Source organism: Ailuropoda melanoleuca, chromosome 1 (genome assembly GCF_002007445.2).
Source record: "Ailuropoda melanoleuca isolate Jingjing chromosome 1, ASM200744v2, whole genome shotgun sequence".
In the NCBI taxonomy this organism is placed as follows: Eukaryota; Metazoa; Chordata; class Mammalia; order Carnivora; family Ursidae; genus Ailuropoda; species Ailuropoda melanoleuca.
Window position 1 is genome coordinate 160,633,923 of NC_048218.1, and position 19,080 is coordinate 160,653,002.

The 19,080-nt window shown below is 43.5% G+C and overlaps 1 protein-coding gene across 1 annotated transcript in view; it reads right to left on the bottom strand.

Annotated features, from left to right (window-relative positions):
• LOC105238544 overlaps positions 1 to 19,080 on the bottom strand; it is a 188,705-nt gene that overhangs the window by 9,531 nt on the left and 160,094 nt on the right. The window contains exons 10-11 of the mRNA XM_034669085.1: positions 4,947 to 5,043; positions 35 to 600 (exon numbers count right to left, since the gene is read on the bottom strand). The gene's annotated coding sequence lies outside the window, so the exon portion shown is untranslated. The remainder of the gene's footprint in view (positions 1 to 34; positions 601 to 4,946; positions 5,044 to 19,080) is intronic.

A 19,080-nucleotide genomic window follows, 5' to 3' on the forward strand; every position in this document is an offset into this window, starting at 1 on the left:
CCCAATGCCTGCAGGCAGCACTATGGCAGCTCACCCATGAATGAGTTTCCAATGGAAGCACAGGCTGACTGTGAAAGCTCAGGAAACGTTCACTCTCCAAAGAGGTTGAGTCTCAAACAGACTGGGTGTTATCAACCTGCCAGAACTCAGAGGGGAGTTTAACATAGGAAAACAGTGTGGTTACTACAAGTGGTTGTTGGTGCGGGGGCCAACCCTCTGGGACCTATTTAGCCTTGACGAGAGTGGAAAAACTGTCCTCTGCAGCAAAAACGACTCGACTGCTGATAATTAAACAAAACCGTGTTGGTTTGTGTGTTTGTTCTTTGTCGACTTACTCGAAAACGAGTCTGTTCAGATCGCCTCTCCGCAGTCCTAGTTCTGTGCTCCAAGAGAGAAAGGCCGCTGTACCCTGAGTGTGGTTCTGGGTCCTCCAGTGCAGTCCCCTGGGTCACAGCACCGGCATCATCTGAGAACTTGGTAGAAATGCGCATCGGCAAGTTTTACCCCAGACCTTAGGAATCAGAGAGTCTGTAGGTGGGGCTACAAGTCCCAGCAATCGGGGCTTCGAGCGGCTGTCCGGGTGATTGTGAGGATGCACCCCTAAGACGGAGAGACACTGATGTAGAGAAAGGGGAGGCTGTCTAAAGGGAAGCCCAAGGGCATCGAGAACAGTTGAGGGAAATTGCTCCCCGCTGCATCTGCTGACAACAGGAAGCTGGGTGGTGAGCCAGCGAAGGGCCTCGCCTTTGGATTCAGGACAACCTGGCTTCCCAGTTGAGTTCCGTTCCCTACTGGGTGACCTGCCTTAGCTACCAAACTTTTCTGAGCCTGCCCTGCCGTCTAAAAGATGGAGGGAAATAATACATCTTGTGCACGATTCTAATTGGGAGTAAATGAGCCACTGTGTGGAAAAAGCGGCACAACGTTCTTGGTACAGAGCAGAGGATTATTTTTAGTTACGTGAAAGTAAGACACCCAGAATGCTAGGAAAAAACAACCTGAGACCTTCGGTGATATCATCCCACCATTATTATCTTATCTGTGCCTGAAACATGCTTGCTCTTTTCATGGAAATTACTTATTTTCCACGATTAGTCAATGAATCTACGACAATTTCATCTAATCTCATTCTTGCTTAATTGACTCATTGAAGTTTTATCTCCTTGGTTTTATTGAATCAGGTTGGATGGCCCTGCATGCCCCATATGATTTTTGAGGGTTCTACTTTCTTTGCTTTCTCACGATATGGCTTTCGGAGGCTGGTTTTGATTAAGAGAAACTAGTGTGTTAGTATTTCTGTGCTGGGACCTGGACACTCATTCCTGGGTTTGCTGCTTTCCTACGCCTGTCTCATAAAATGCATAATGATTTGATAGCAGGGATGCCTGCTGACGTAACAGTGACACTGGACTATGGGAAGATCCGCCCAGAGTCAGAAGCAGCAGGCTTCACTCAGAGGTTTTCTTTCCTGGGTCTTTGAAGGAGAAGCATTGCAGGGAAGAGGTCACGTATCAGGAAGTATCATTTTCAAAGGACCTAAGAAGGGATGAGTCATCGGCAAATATACACCACAGCGGCTCAACCAGCACTACCAGTTCCAGGAGCATCCTGGCTTCGATGAGCAGGCAGCAGAAGCAGCCCAGATCAGGCCAGATTAGGAATCTGATACCAAGAATCCCCTGACTCTCACCTCTCGCTGGTTTCCCCTGTCAGGTTGTGAGTGTTTATCATTAACGATCTACTTTCGGTACTCTGTGTGTTCGGGGTGGATATCACTGGTGCTAAGACTCTTTTAGCCTATGGGGATCTCAAGTGAGCCTTAACCCTGTTGGCTTCCGCTTGGGAACGGGGAAAATGCACTTCCCATTTCCTTGCTGCTGGCTCTAATGGGCCACGGGGCTGCTGTTGGAGGAGGAAGCCCAGGACCCAGCTCCCTTCCTGTCTCCCCAGCGTGTGGACTTTAGGAGATGGAGGGAGGGAATGTGGCCCTGCGTCCCCCATATCTCCCTTTCCAGGAAGTTCCAGGCCACAAGAAAGACGGAATGTGCCCTCAAAACCATATGATTTCAGCAAGCTGGGCTGCCCATGGCTGCGTTGACCCCTTCCCAGGGCATGCACAACAGAGAAGGCCTATTTACAAGCACTGAGGAGAGATCAAGGGATATTTGACCTTTCTGTCGAAGGATGTTCCCAGCTGAGGGCACTCTTCTAAGGCTTGAAGCTTCCTGTAAGGTTGAGAGGCTCTTCTTGATTTTTGCTGTGGGAGTCTGTCTCTGAGTCAGAGCTCTCTACTCATTCAAGAAGGTGTCAACACGCAAGCTCTCAGAAATGCCTCTCTTGGGTTCTCACTCTCCATGACCATGGTAAGAATATATCTCACAAGAAATCACCAGTGAACTGGTATTGACCCCGATCCATAACTCTGAGGCTATCCCCTGGCTGGAGGCGAAGGAGGCAGTGACTGGTTATTGTCTGCCCAAGGCAAAATGTGATGAATGATAGCCTCAACCTGGAACATTGGCCACCTCTTTTCTAGAGCAAGAATTCTTTAGTTTCTCAGCTTCAGCACCAGAAGACTCATTTACTTCACCCACACGCTGCTAAACAAACAAAAGGATGATAAACATTGCAACAGACTGGGTCCCTGCTAGGTGAGAATCACCGTATCGCATATTGTCTACATATTATCAGTGATCTTCACGGCAGTGCCTCACAGCACATATCATAATGGCTCCTTGGGAGGAGATGGCCAAGACTGAAGGAGGGCAAGCAATGGCTCAAAGTAGCATGGGCCGGGGGCAGAATTCGAACCCAAGCTGGCCTGACTCGACAGCTGGTGCTATTTTCCCTACCTTAAACCACCTGCTCTCTCCAGACCTCTCATTCTTAGGCTATGTCTGGTTTCTCCAATATGGTAAAATAAATACATCGTGAATTCATCAAGAAACAAAGTGTGTGAGACATAGGAGTCACTCAGTAAATAAATATGAGGTGGATGAGGGCCCTGATCTGCTATCAGCCCCCTTTCCTGCCCACAGGCACAGCCTGAGGGGAGAGCCTCCAAAGCCCAGGCCCCCGGAGGACATGCCCATTTACCTGGGCATGACTCCAGGCTTTGCCCCATTTCCCGACTTTGTAGGGTCCTGAAGAATTAAGGTTTCAGGTGCTTTTGTGTCTCCTGCCACTGTTTCCCCAGAACTCCGACTTTGGTTTCCCTTTGCCTTCACCGCACGTTGTGATGTAGCCAAACCCAGCTCCTCCAGGATGCTGTCCAAACCAGAGAGCGTGGACAGGATGTATGAAAGACTGTTTAAACAGTTTAAGGAATGAACCATTTTAAGTCATGACTACTGCAGGAACAGCTTGGAGGCACTAAAGACCACAGATGGCTGGAAAATGCATTTTGGAAGAAAGTGGAGATGGTGAATACAAGGAGAATTTTGGTTTTAGTTTCAGATTTGTTTACTGAGGCCCCATATATATATATATATTTTTCTTCCTACAAAATTAAGAAAATGAAAATAAAACACCTCTAGGAGTGTATTACAGCATGACCTAACATTTCAAAAACGGTCTTTAGATTCAAGGATTTGGGGGAAATGGAGGCCATGATTGTTTTGTTAACCAAATTCCAGCCTAGTTAGAAACCACATGTACACAGCAAATGAAGAAGTGGCTTAATGACTAATTGATGGTGCTAACATCTCCATTCATCACTGAACCACACTAGTCCTTCTCATAGGGCCTGTTATGCAAATCGCTAAAACTTTTTTTCTCCTCATGGTAGGATGAGAGAAACTATTTCTCTCCCTTAGAACAGCTTTCTCTGACTAACTCCTGACTCCTAGACCCTGAGTAAGGCACACAGACGTGACTTTCACTTGGGGTGTGCCCATCCCTGTGGACAAGCAGACAGGCTGCTCGTCTAGACACACGCACTCCGCTTGCCTCCAGGACACCACGCTCTGCCTCCCACCACAGTGGCGGCTCCTTCCATCTCCTTGACGGCCTCTCCTCCACCTCTTAACACTGACGGCCACAGCGCAGTTCTCGGTCTTCCTCTTCTGTGTCTCACTCCCTTGCTGACTTCCTCCAGTCTTGTCTCGCCCTCCATCGCTCCTAAATGCCTGATGTGTAGCCCTCATCCAGACCTCTCTTCTGAGCAACAGCCAGTCTCCCCACCTTGTTGTCTAATGGCCTCCCTTAACTTGGCAGGTCTGGAAAGAATGCCTGGTGTCTCCCCAGACAAGTCTGAAGGAAGCCTTTCCATCATAGGACTAGCATCTCTATCCTTCTAGGTGCTCCAGCCAAAGACCACGGGCTTTGACAACTTTCCTTCTCTGATATCCAACCCACCATCTACTGGCACATCTGTTACCTTCAAAACATATCCAGAATCAAACTCTTTCCTAGTTCCTTTATTACCACCCCCCAAACCCACCCCCACACCCATTTCACTCAAAGGAAAAGCCAAAGTCATCACAATTGTCTCTAAGACTCTATCAGGCTTTTTCTGTCAGACCTCACCTACTCCTCTCCGGACCCACTGGCCTCCTAGCCATTCTCTAAGCACATGGGGCACCTCCTACCTTAGGACCTTGGCCCTGGTTATTTCTACCTCCTTCAGGACTTTGTTTAAGCATCACCAGCTCAATGAGGTACTTAAATCCAAGCTCGGGGTCCCCATGCCCTCCCCCTTACTGGCAATACTTTTTCATAGGTCTTATCTTAGGCTATTTGTTGCCTATCACACCCACCAGGATGTAAGCTCCATGACAGTGAGGGTATTTTTTTTTCTGTTTTGTTCACTGAATGAAGGCCTAGAACAGTTTCTAGGCACATAGTAGGTGTTTAATAAATATCTATGGAAAGAATGAATGAACACCACACACACAAACCCTATATTTGCATCTTACTACGGGAAGTAACCATCTCAGGATTTTTACCAGGATGAGCTGACCGTCCAAACACAGCCAAAGTCACTCTTCCATGTAACCCCGATGTTAGTCATTGCAGAAACAGCCACAGGTATCTGAAATGAAACTGAAAGATAGTGTAATAATTTCATTTCTGCCTCTTGAACACCCAGCTCACCACACTCGGACTACTCTCCTAGCTTTGCCAGGAGCCACGGACCCACTTTGAGGACCAGGCACCTATCCTGAACCCGGGGACAGGTTTTGGTCTCTGATTCCCTTGGCCTCAGGGACCACGGACAGACCTTAATTCTCAGGAATTTCACTGCATTACCAACATCTTTCATTGCATTTTCTTCCTGCAAGTATGTTCAGTACTTAAACTGCCTGTGTCTGAATCTTAGTTCATCGAGATTGAGTTTCTTACATCTCTCTATGTCTCAGTTTCCTTACCTGTAAAACGGAAATGATGATAACACTAGTACCCACCTCACAGATTTGTGGTGAGGATTGATGGTGTAAATGGATACAAAGGGCTTAGAACAGTGTGGGGCACACAGTAAGGGCTCAGTAAACGTCAGCCATTATCATCAGCCTTGTTATCACTCTGCGTACCACACACAGTATCTTTCCGGTTTATTTCCAGCAGCTAGTACAGTGCCTGGGAAGTGCTTAGGAAAAGTCTGCTGGATAGATGAGTGAATGAATGAATGAAATGATCGATTTCAGCACAGAGGCAACATGTTTTCATCTCCATTTAGCACAAACCTAGCCCTTAATAATTCTCAGGAATGGCTTGTTGAATTTTGAACAAATGGCATATAGGAAGGTTTCTGCTCATATTCTGCATAGTACAGACAATTTTGGAAAAGCATAAAATAAACAAAACTAGTGACAGTATGGAGGAGATTGGGGTGGTGCTTAAGTTCTGGGAGATGAATAGACAAGGTATGTGACTTTGGGCAGATCTTTAAAGCTTTTCTGGGTCTCAGCGCTCTCTCACCTCTACCAACTAGGCCTGAAGAGGCACTGGGAGCTAAGAGGCCTACGCCAGACAACGCCTGTAAAATGCACAGTTCAGGGCCTGGCACCCGGATTACCTCATTCAACAACTGTTGACTTTAAAACCACATGGCTAGAATGACGGACACGTTGCACCCCAGCACGAGGCCCCAGGGCACTAAGAGAAGGCAGGTATCCGGCTTTAGGGGACAAGACCTATGTGCCCAGGGACCCATCTTTCTAGCCCCATGTCTTTTCATGTATGTGTAAACAGACACCTTCACCAGAAGTGTCTCTTTCTTGTCCCCTCCTGCCCATGACACCGGGAACAACCTAGATAAGTTCCCGCTTCTATAACCAGAACTTCTCCATTAGTCATGTGCAAGGTATTTCTCCAAAACTTTTCAAGCAAGTCCAGACAAGTCTTATCCTTTCAGGAGACTTGAGAACACACTGGGCATTTTCCACTGGTTTCCTCTCCCCACTTCCTCCACTGGACCCTCGCCAAACCTGCGCAAGCAAGCGGATGGGCGACAGGAGGCTCGGCGCACGATGACTCACGCTCTTAATCACAGATGGCACTCATCCTCATGCTTGCCCAGCACAGGCTCAACTTTAGTCTTAGTTGATTTAAACCCAGCACATAGTTGCGGTTTGTTATAATTTATCATCTCTGACCACGCTGTGAGGTCTGTGTGATTACTTTTTCTTTTTAAGGTCATATATTTTGAACTGATTGACTTCCCCAAGAACTTAGTTATTATTTGAGGAAAAAAAAATTGAGAGAACGTTTTCTTGCCCTTGGATGAGAGGAGGCGGGGAACTGTCCGCATTGCTGGTGCTTGGACCGTCTGAACAGGGGCACTGGGAGGAGGACGGAGGCAACAGCTTACTTGTCTGTCTTTCAAAAACTGAAATGTATTTGTATTACAACTTCAGGGAGTCAGAGGAATACCAAACCAAGCAACAAAGTTTGTTCTCCTCGCATAAACTTTGGAATGCAGGATTAAAATTTCTGAAGCTTAAAATCGGAAGGAGGAGAATTATGAAAACAAAAGCACAGAATGACAGAGGGGATAATTCCTACTACTTAAAAACTGTCCCCATATTTCCCCCATTTCCTCCTACAAATGAAAAAGCCTTCGAAGGAAAATAATACGACTTGCATAGTGTTCCCCATTGAGTTTCTACTCCTTAGTATCTTCATTTTGATCATAATAAATGAACGAAGAGTCTGTATCTGGAGCTTCAGTGCTGCATTTGCCACGTTCACGTGTGTATGTGTGTGTGTGTGTGTGTGTGTGCACATGTATTTGGTGACTAACTCTTTAAGAATCAGCTTAAAAAAGTAATTTGGAGCACGAGTTGTTGGAGAGGGTGTTAGGAAAATAGCAAGGACAAAGTCTGTCTTGTTTCCTACCAGATCTCAAGACTGAGAAGTATACTCAGTAAATGTTTGTTGACTATAGGAAGACAGGAAATGATACACTGAAAAAACATACACATTTAATTATGGTAGTAGCGTGTCCAGCATTAGAGGAATGAAATTCAAGTAACCAGATGCAGGCATCCTCAATGATCCATGACAGTATGATGTGGACATTCTGTGGTAGTTGTTGACATTTTAACATCCATACCAATTTTTAATCCCCTAAAACCAAAACAGTAACCTTTCAACTTCTTTTTATTACCATGAAATCTGTGCACTAGATGTCCTCACGCCATCCCTCCCCGTCCCCGGCAGTTAGCCTTATCTGGTCCCTAATCTGCAACCCATCCTTGACTCACACCTCATACCTCCATAGACCTCCCCATATCCTTTACCCTATCCTTTACCAGGGGCTCCCAAATCAAAATATCCCTGGTATCCAAATAGTGGACAATGTCAAACAGTATTCCAGTTCCACTCATGGGGTACAAATGGCCTGACCAAGGGTGCTGGTAATAGACATGTCAGGAAAGGCAGAGTGAGAGGAAACTGGAAAGAACAACACACAAGATTTGGCAACAGAGTAGATGTAGCAGAAGGGACACAGAGAGTGGCCAAAGATGACTCTCTAGTCAGCATGTGATGAGAAGAATGACGATATTGGGGAAGTGGGGAGCAGAAAAGGGTGTGAGAACAGCCGAAGAGGATGAGTTTGGACTGGGACATGCCAGGGTCAGTAGCAACACCAAAGCCCTGAGTAGCTTTACATGGCTGCTGATTAGAGTTGGCATTGATCGTACAAGATGCATGGGACCAGTACATTTTGGGGTCTGGTTCTAGCAAGGCTGAAGAATAGAAGGAGAAGTCCCTAAGAAGGACATCCCCAAATGAGGGCTGTGTCGAGGTTGCAGGGGCCAGGCTTCCACGTATGCCAGGCCACACTCTGGTTCCCACCACACAGGGAGCCAAACTCTTCCACTTGCTTATTGCTGAGGCACTGGAGGTGGAAGACAAGGCCAATCTCATGAGCCATGTGTGGCTGAGGGAGTTGTCGAATGAAGGAACTGCTCATTATTTTACTATACCTCACTTTATTCAAATAAAGAACTCCTTAGAATTCTTCCTCTGAGAGAAAGTTCTCTCCTTTGAGAGAGAACGGGCCTGTGATTTAGAAACCTAAAGACAAGTTGCTATGGCTGCCATAAGCAACAGAAATTTGGGTTATGTGAGCAATAGAAATTTATTTTCTAACAATTCTGGATTTGAGAAGTCTGGGATCAAAATTGGTTCCGAGGGCTGTGAAGGAGGGATGTGTTCCAGGCCTCACTCCTTGGCTTAGAGATATCTGTCTTCACATTCACAGGTTGTTCTCCTGGTATCTTCACACTGTCTTCCCTTTGCATGTATTGCTGTGTCCAAACTTCCCCCTTTTTATAAGGACACCAGTCACATGGAGTTAGTACCCACTGTAATGACCTCACTTAAACTCAATTACCTCTGTACAGATCCTGTCTCCAAACAGGGTCCCATTCTGAGGTACTAGGGATTAAGATTTTGACATATGAATTTGAGGGGACCCAGTTCAATCTGTAACAGCAAGTCAGAGGGAAAGGACAAGTGCATGAGGAAGTACACGTTCTAGGAGAACTGCATCTAAGTGTGCAGAGTTGGCAGTCATCAGCTTGGCCTCAGACCTTCGGAAATCCCCTGCATCTGGTTTTCCCAATTCTCGTAATCTCATCCCACCATAAAAGACATCTAAATACATTCCATGCATTTCTGGTGAGAGGCTCACTCTGCTGCCTTCTATCCAATATGCTAATGAGGTTTTAACTAGAGTGGTTTAAATGGTTTGGGTAAACTAAGGTCTCCGAGGCATTTCACCCATTCCTTAAGCCTAAACAAATCTTTTCCAGGTATTCAAGACATTGCACAATATTAGACCACCTGAAGTTCCATCTCCTAGTGACAAATCAAGATGGTGATGAAAGTGGTTGGTGACCTTTTCCCTTCGTGTCATTGCAGGGAAACCCTGTGTCGTGTTCTTCCAGACTGGTTGGAGGGACACTGCTAGGTGAAGCAGAAGGGTTTACACTCCCGACAGTTAAGTGTGGGCTCAGGCGGCGTTCCCGGTGGAGCCCTGACAATGTACCAGGTGCAGTGCTAAGTAAGTCCAAGGAGTCGCCTGTGAGCAGGACACTCTTCAGGGAGGGGGAGGGAATTCTCCCGTTCCCACAGGCAGATGGGATTTACAAGTGGAAGGGCAGAGAAGCTCAGAGACAGTGGGACTAATCCTGTTGTTTTCAGACACATCTTTGCTTACTGGTTGTGCGAACATTTTGATTGGTGGGTTTCCATGTCATACAAGTTGCTAAATATTTTTACATTACCCTTGCATCTGAGCATACTGTTGGAGGGAAACTGACAAGGGGGTGATGGTGGCAACCAGGTTAAGCTGAAGAAACAGGCTTTAGATGGTTATAGAGTTTAGAGAATTGGCTTGAGGAAATGAGCTAAGATTTGGGTAGCAATTCTCAACCGTCTTAGTATCAGGACTCTTCAACTCTTAAAAATTACTGAGGACCTAAATAAATAAATAAATAAATAAATAAATAAATAATTTTTCAAAATTACTGAGGACCTTATAGAGCTTCTGCTTATATAGTTTATATCTATTAATATGGACTATGCTAGAAATTGAAACAAAGAAATCTTTGTAACATGTTCATTCATTTAATATAACTACCCATTACATGTTAACATAAATAACTTGTCTTTCATGAAAATTAATTATATTTTCTTCCTCAAAAATGTAGTGAGGAGATTGTCATTGTGTTATATTTTTGGAAATTGATTTAATGTCTAGCCTCAGAGAAGACAGCTAGAATCTCGTATCTATTTCTGCGTTCAATCTGTTCGTTGTGCTGCTGCAGATGAACTAGAAATCCAGCCTTACACAGATATGTTGTTGGGAAAGGCAGGACTTTGTGGGTTTCCTGAAAAGAACTCAGGACTCCCCAGGGGTCCTCTGGTCACACTTTGAAAACCACACTAGATTAGGTTAGTGGTTTTATTATCTTATTCTTCTAACTATACTGTTACAAGGAGACTCAAACTTCAGGATTTTAATCTATAATAAAAAAAAATTTTTAATTTGTCTGTGTGTACATACCTACATCTTAACTCTTTTTGCCTCTACATCTGCGAAGTCAGCTTTGTGCTAAAACTATCTTTTAGTTTGTTTGAAGTGAGAAAGTTAGCTAAAAAATAAATTAGAAACAAATATAATTACTCAACACCTATATTCAAGTATCATAGTTTTTTTTAATGCCTCCAACTCTGAAGACCCAAAAACTCTTAACTATGCACTTATAAAGGATATTAAAATATGTATCATAAGCCATAGGCAATAGGGAGTATTTTGCGAAATTTGTTTTGCCTTTTTTTTTTTTTGGTCTTTCGAGGAACTATGTCATATGAATCATGATGATGACCATTGTCAATGCAAAGGAAGATAAAGGAAACTGGTTCATTGCTCAACTGTTTCAAGCCCAACCCTGATTAGCAAATTGTGGCTCTTTAGGCTGACCAAGGGTGTGTGAGCCTAGTAAGACTCTGAATGTAGTCACAGGAGACCGACCCTTGCAAATCTTAGCTGAGGTACACACAGTATCACCTTAAAAGCAGCCCATAGTTGTTTTTCTAAGCCAGTGGTTTGCAGAATATCATGTGCTATATAACATGGTTAACAAGGATGACTGAGTTTGAAGAGAGCAGTCCACAGATGCCAAAAGGCTAAAGAAGCTCCCCATGCAGTTAAGTCTCAGGACCAATAGTTCTAGCCAAAGGAGGGAGGAAGAAGAGGGACAAAGTGTAGCACTGCCTCATCCCTTTATTCGAAAACAGGGCCGGCCCTAAATTTTTGCACCCTTTACCACCTTGGAAAGCCCCTCTCCCTGATTGCCTAATGTTTCCCACTGTCCTTGCCCTATGTCACTCATGTTCATGATCTCCCCAATAGTTGCCCTTCTCCTTAGCCTCACTAGCTAAACTCTGGTGCCTCACCCAGGTGTCCTAACAAAGCCTGTCTTATGTACATTCAACCTTCAAGCTTCAAGTTCAAATTCACATACACATTTCCTGAGCCCTGCCTTGTCCCTGTTCTCTGTGCTTAGGGCTGGGGTGAAACCAGTGTCCCTGTTGACCTGCCTCTTTGCCAAGGCCATGTACAACTTTGGAAGTAGGCTTAATTGGTGATCCTTCAGTAGAGTGTCACAAAGAGAAATCAAAACACTCAGATGCTGTGAGAGGAAATGTTGGGGAATGGGGAGAGGTTATAAGGACATCTCACACTCCAACCCCCAAAGCTACTTTAAGTTATTCTTGTTGAGAGAGAAGCATCATGCCCCAGGGAACTCAACTTTGGGTCTCTGATTTTGGGTGAACCCCCCCCCCTTTTTGTTAGAAAAGAGCATAAGATGTTTTTCCTAGATTTATTTGCAGAAAAAACAATAGTGGTTTTCCAGCTTCAAATGAGGATTTTAAATGCATGGCCTACAATATCTGACACTGTTGCCCAGGTCTGCTGATGGGGTCCAGAGAAAAGGCTGGAGGACTCAGTGGGGTGTTGCCAACTGAGGGTCAATCAATGTGTTTTTCCAAGAATCATAAAATGACAGTATGCTTTTGCACTTGCTAGGGAAAGGATACCTTACTTTCTGCCTCATTGAAAATCATTGAATTCATGGTAGCATTGGACAGGCTGAACCTTTACAACACCACACTCTCCTATCCTTTGTGGTTTGTTCTTTCTTGGTAATGATTCCATTCCATAGTTTTCTTTCTGGGTTAATATCTCTCCTGGGTGTTATGAAGCAATCCAAAATCGAGTATGAGTCTCCACTAAATCATAATGGGGTGATATTGATCCTTGTCTTGACTGCATCCATCAGTAGATTGATGTCCAGACAGATTCCATATGGAGCAGAACTGCTGTCTGGGTTTTCCAGGACGACAGATTGATTTGGACTCATGGAAGGTTTCCTAACCCCAGCTAGACACTGGTGAGAACCCCATGTGCCAGTCAGACACTGAAGGAGATATTCATTCTCAATTTTAGTGTCCCACGAAGGAGGTTAGGCAGACACAAAAGAGAGAGTACTATGTTTACTTTTTTTTTTGAAGACTTTATTTATTTATTTGAGGGGGAGAGAGAGCACAAGCAGGGGGAGCAGCAGAGGGAGAAGCAGGCTCCCCGCTGAGCAGGGACCCAACTTGAAGCTTGATCCCAGGACCCTGGATCATGATTTGAGCCTAAAGCAGACGCTTAACTGACTGAGCCACCCAGGTGCCCCTACTAGGTTTACCTTTAAAGAAATATTAAAGCAGTTATAATTATCGGCCTGCATACATGGATTAAGTTGTAGAATAGGAATAATAGGACCTTGAGATAATGTGGTGTATTTCAAAGTATAAAGATACACACACGTTCGTATTTCATGGAGTAATAGAAAAAAATTTCTCCTAGAAGAGCAAATAAGCTTAGGAAAACCAGACTAGAAACTCAGGCACATTCCTGGCTTTATGCCCCCATGGTTTTATTTGGTTAATGTTAACTTTCCACACTTGGCTATCAAAATAGCTTTCCATTCTAAGGCTGTTACTGCAAGTGAGTAGCTTCAGTTTTCCTTTCACACCTCACCGGATATTAGTCTTTCAGAATCCTTGCCCTCCCTTTTGCAATGTTCCTAATGTTCACACTTCCTATTGTGAAACTGTGGCACACACTGAGGATATCCTGCTTGGTCAGCAGGGTCGGCTGTTCTGAGTGGCAATTCTCAGGAGATATGCCCCCATCATTCCCCCTGATTGTTGCTTTGGGGGACACACCTTGTGCCTTTGTAGCTCTGAGGTTTGTCAGATCCAGATCATTCTCTCTGACTAATCATGGTCTTGAACAACAGTTGTCATTCGAAGTTGGTTCTCTTATGGAATTACCATGGCTAAGCAATCATTCGTTTGTTTAGAAGCATTAGACATTTTTAGAGGCAAGTCCCTGGGGATTACGCAGTTTTACTTTGGGTTATGCAGGAAGACATCTTTTAGGAGCCCCAGGTTCTCAGTGAAAGCACATCACATTGAGTAGAAACAATTGTGAATGGAAAGGTGATTTGAGGATGTGATGATTCCAGCACAATTTGTTTCTGAACTGTGGCTTCTCATAGTACTTCATGGATTGTATTATTAGTGCTGGGAAATCTGACCTGGGAAAAACATGGGCAATTTTTCTAAGGCTCATATCATTGAGGGTATTTCTTCATTCAAGAAGGATAGTTTGTTCCAAATTGGGGGAAATTGAGAAAATAGTTTCTAGGACTTATATCCTAACTCCACTGCTGTCCCAGTTATCTATTACCATGTAACAAAGCACCCTAAAATGTAGAGGACTCAAACAAAAACCATTTTCTTGTTCATGAGTCTATGGATTAGGAATTCAGACCAGGCTCAGTGGGCATGGTTCATGGTGTTGTCTGAGGCAGACCATGGGGTGCTAGAAGATCCAAGATGGCCTTGCTCACATGGTTAGGGCATTGGAGCTGGCTGATGGCTGGGACGTATCAGTAGTTGTATGTACAATGAGGTAGCTGACTCCTCAAAGGAACTGGAAGTCCTCTTACAACCCATAAGTCACACAGTGTCACTTCCCTCACACTCTGTTGATCAAAGTAAATCACAGGGTCGATCTAGATTCAAGTAGAGGAGAAACAGACTCCACTCCTTGGCTGGAAAGCATCACAGTGGCACAGGAATTGTTGGTAGCCACTTTCTGCTGACATGCTTCTACAGTGGCTTGTTCCTAGCAAAATGCTAATAAGTTCCTTCACTTAGCCAATTAATATTAGCCAACTGCCTCAAAAAAATAGAGAGGGTTACTTATTTTATTGACTCCAAAGAGCCATTAATGGTAAAATGTACATTGTACTATATATTATTTAAAAAAGAAAATGGCCACCAAGTAAACCATGACATGACATAAATTGTTAAGATGTGTCTTGACTCTGGAGATATTACAAGGTGGGGGAAATGTGCATATTCCAGATAATGAATAAATGGTAATTAACTAACTCAGCAGAGTTCTAAGACAAATGAAATAAATCCAAGGTTTGGAAGCTTGTCATTATTTTGATCACTGACTCCATCAATTGGGTATCAACTTTCACAATCCTTATCTTGACTAAGGCACGCATTCTGGCATGGTCTGATAGAACAGGGACTTAAAGGATCATTATTTGCCTCTTACCTCCTCATCAAACCATGAGGGCTGGCAAACCATGAGAGTCAGGAGAACTAGGTGCTTGTAGATCAACTAGCAAAGCTGCCTCTACTGGGAAGCTGATCCCCACTTTTGGTTGCTTTGCACCACCCAGCTCAACCAATACACCTAGACCTTCTACTGGATTCTTTATCTCACTCACTGAATATTTTTCATCATGGATAAGTCCTCAGTACTTTCACACTGGCCGCCTAGATGACAGGATTTCCAGGAATACCCTAAGTCATAAAAGCAGTGATTATCATACTTCCAAATTTGGTCAATGCTCATTAGGTCCCTATGTATGCCTTAGAGTGTGCTAGATGCCACAATAGTCAAAAAGACTTGCAGCATTCCCATTCCCTCTCACAGTCCAACGAGGGAGGGAGGCAATGGACAAATAAAACAAACATCTTAAATCTTGAGAGATCTTGTAAGTATGAGGGAAATGAAGAAGGTAATGTGGGAAAATAAGAGAAGACTCCTTTAAACCGTGGTTATCATGGAAGGGCATCCTGAGGAAGGAATGTTTAAGCAAAGACCTAAAGATTTAAAAGGACGAGCCATGCAAAAAGCCACAGGAAACTGCTCTAGCCGGAACCGAAGACACAGCAAGTACAAGAGCGCTGAGGTGGCAAAGAACTTGGCATGTCTTTGAAACTGAAAGTAGATTGATATAATCAGAGAACAAGGAGCAAATTTCTCTAGAAAACGATAGAACAGGCCTAGAGATCGATGTCAAAATGTCTCCTATGTTCACGCAGGCAAAACAAACAAACAGAAAATATTTAAAAAACAAACAGCAAAAACAAAAAAAAAACAACTGGAACCAGAATTTTATAAGCCTAAAAACGTCTCTGAGAGGAAAAGAAAATGAGCCCTATAGTGGTTTTTCTCTTTCCTTTTTCCTAGAATATGATGAGACTGTTCTTAGATTTATAGAAGCTTATTCATGACGTCAGTGTTTCTCAAACATGAGTAATGAAGCAAGCCTTTAAAGGAAAAAATATATATAAATCATCAGCATTGATTTAAATCATTTTAATTATGTTTCTTTAAGATGAATGAAGTGTAAACGCCTTGTGCTCATAGATCTTATGCAAATCTAAAACTAAATCAAGTTTATAAATTAAAGGCAAACTAAGTTACAAAACCAACACAGTGTTATCAACATTAATTTAGAGTAATGAATGATGTTATTTGCTGCCGCTAAATTGCCCATGTTTGGTTTACTAGCAGACTATGCACTGATGTGTTTCATTTCACTTGTTGCAAAGTTGGATCATTACTGCTATCATCTTCTTTGATCATCTTTTTTAAAAATAAGCTTCCTTATTTGGATGGATTCATTATTCATCCAATGGGTTCATTATCATAAAGCTCGATTAGCACACTTCAAAATACAATATTGAAATTAAAATAAACTGTTTAACAAAATAATTCTTTGTTTTTCACTACTGCATTTACAATCTAACCATTGCTAATTTGTGTATACAAAAATAAGATTTCATAAATAGCCAATGACTTTGTAAATATGTACTAATGGCCAGCTCTGGGGTCTTTTTTTTTTTTTTTAAGATTTTTAAAATTTATTTATTTGACAGAGAGAGCCAGTGAGAGAGGGAACACAAGCAGGGGGAGTGGGAGAGGAAGAAGCAGGCTCCCAGCAGAACAGGGAGACCGTCCCGGGGCTCGATCCCAGGACCCTGCAATCACACCCTGAGCTGAAGGCAGATGCTTAATGACTAAGCCACCCAGGTGCCCCAACTCTGGGGTCTTTATAGTTTCATATGTCAATGATATGGACCATTCCATTCTCCCACTGCTTTCTCTATGGCACGGCTGCAAAAACTTAAGCGTGTATGTTGTATTGTAATTTGGCTTTCCTTGATACTAATATAATCATATGTTCCATGCAAATATCCCTATGAAATCACATGGAGTACTTCAATAAAAGGAGGTAGTTGGGAGTTCTAGAATGTGCTCAGATTACTTTAAAATTATCATAAATATGAAAACACCAAAAAGTTTAATCCTATAGATTTTGCAGACTCAGGAAGTAGGTTGGAAGAGTCTAGGCTGAGAAATGATATGTGTATTAATAATGGGGTCAGAAGGAAGAATGGGTCTGAAATGTTTTATAATATCGGAAACAATCAACCCAATGTGAATATAGCCAGACTAACACGTGCCACAGCATGGTACATCTCTTCAGTTTAGAAAGAATGTGAATAAGGAAGTTTGAAAAATCCAAGAGCTAGTAATAATGATGATTAACACTTGTAAGTGTCTAGAGTATCGGGCATTGTGTCAAGTAATCATTAATGATGATAAAAAAAGAATGCAGTTTATTTATTAGCTACCACAGGCATATGTTCTAGAAAAACACAGTTCCAACTAGGTCACTTTTTAAAAGAGAAAGCAGGAGGGCAATTTCTTTCTAATTTAACAATGTCAGGTCTAACAATCTAAACAAAATCTCTCAAGAGAAATTTCCTGCCCAATTTCTGGAGACCCAGAATCTCTTCCTGACACTTGAACACCAATACACATCTCAGACAGAGTGTCAGTGATAGATGGTGTCCACAGATGGCTGCCAACAGCCCCTTCCCTCCCTGTACTTGCAGGCTGCTCCTCAAATCAAGAGGTGAAGTCCGGTTCCCCTTCCTTTGAATACAGGCTGGCCTTAGTGGTTTCCTTCACCAGTAAAATACAACAGAAGTAACACTTGGGTGTTTGTAAAGCTAGGTCATAAGAATGGAACTTGGAACTTCTACCTGGCTCTTCTGGACTGCAACGGTATGGGATAGTCCCTCTTGGACCGCAACTGTGAGAAGGCTGCTGCAAGAAGACTAAGTGACATGTGTTGGCACTGCCGATGACAGCACCAGCTGAGCTGCCAGCCAATGGCCAGCACCCATGGCCAGCCACATGTGTGAGGCCCAGATGTCCCCCTGCAACTTCCAGAGAAAACCAAGAGTTCCCCAGCTCAGCCCAGGAAACCTATGGAAACATGAAAAATACTAATAATCGTAGTTTGAAGTCATTCAGTCTTGGGGTGGCTTGTTATGCAGCAATAGGTCAATATAATAGTATCCCAAACCAAATCTTCCATTTCCCCTTCACAAAACCCACTCTTCCCTTGTGTGTCCCATCACAGGAAGAACTGTCATTTAATTAGGTAAAAAATCTCAAAGTCCTCCTTGAGCTCCTCTTTTTCTCAAATGCTACCTCCAATCTACTGGCAAATCCTGTTGGCTCAATATCTAAATCCTATCCCAAATTTCCTCACTTATTTCTTCTGCCCCTCCCATCCTTATCCAAAACTACCATGACCTCTTCCCAGGGCTCCTGCAGTAGCTGCTGAGCTGGGCTCCCTGCTCCCACCTTTGCCTCCAGGGTTTCTTCTCCACATGACAGGCAGCCAGAGTCCTCCTTTAAAAATGGCTGTCTCTGTCAAATAAATAAATAAAATCTAATAAATAAATAAATAAAAAAAATAAAAATGGAAATCACTCCTGTGCTCACAACCCTCTCGTCACATGGAGAATAAATCCAAAGCCCTGGCCTTGGCCTAGAATGTACTCCAGCATCTGGCTCCCATTTCCTTGCCAACCTCATTTCTTACTGCTCTCCCCTTTGCACACTCTTCAGCCAGACAGGCCCTCTTGCTGTTTCTTGAACATGCCAACCACACTTACGTTCAGCTTTACACTCACCCTTCCCTTACCTTAGAATACTTTTCCTTGAGATAGTGCTATGACCTTTGATTTCACATTTCTGTGCATATTGCTTCTGCTCCAGGAGGCCCTTCCCTGACCACCCTCACTGAAATAGCAATACTTGACTTTCTGCATCCCCATATGCTGCTTTAGTCTTCTTTATTGTATTTCCATCACCACCCTTTGCTATGGACTTCTTTGTTTCCTGCCTATTTTGCTCCATTTCAATGGAACTCCATGAGGACAAGGATATTGCCTGTTTTGCTTACTGCTATGTCACCACTGCCTAGAAGAGTGACTGGCACATAGTAGGCCCTCAACAAATATTTGTTGGATAAATGAATGATCCCTGGACCTGTTTCCTAGAGTGTTAGTACGTACTCAGATGCATCTGCCTTCCTGACATTTAAGTGAATGTCTTCCATATGTCTTTCAGCTCTGAACATCAAGACACATGACTTCTCCAGGCTGAAATGGGATGGAGAGGACACGTATCCCCATGTATCCCACCTTACTAATATTTGGCCTCAATACTGTCTGGGTATTAGGTATTCTCGTGTGTGACCACAAATCCTTCTCCCAATCCTAGCTTCTTGGAGCTCAGTTTCAGGCTAGACTTTGTTTAGGAGCCCACACAAGCTCAGATGGCCGACCCTGGTCATTCATCTATTTAATTAATGTCGGTAGAGCCCCTAATCT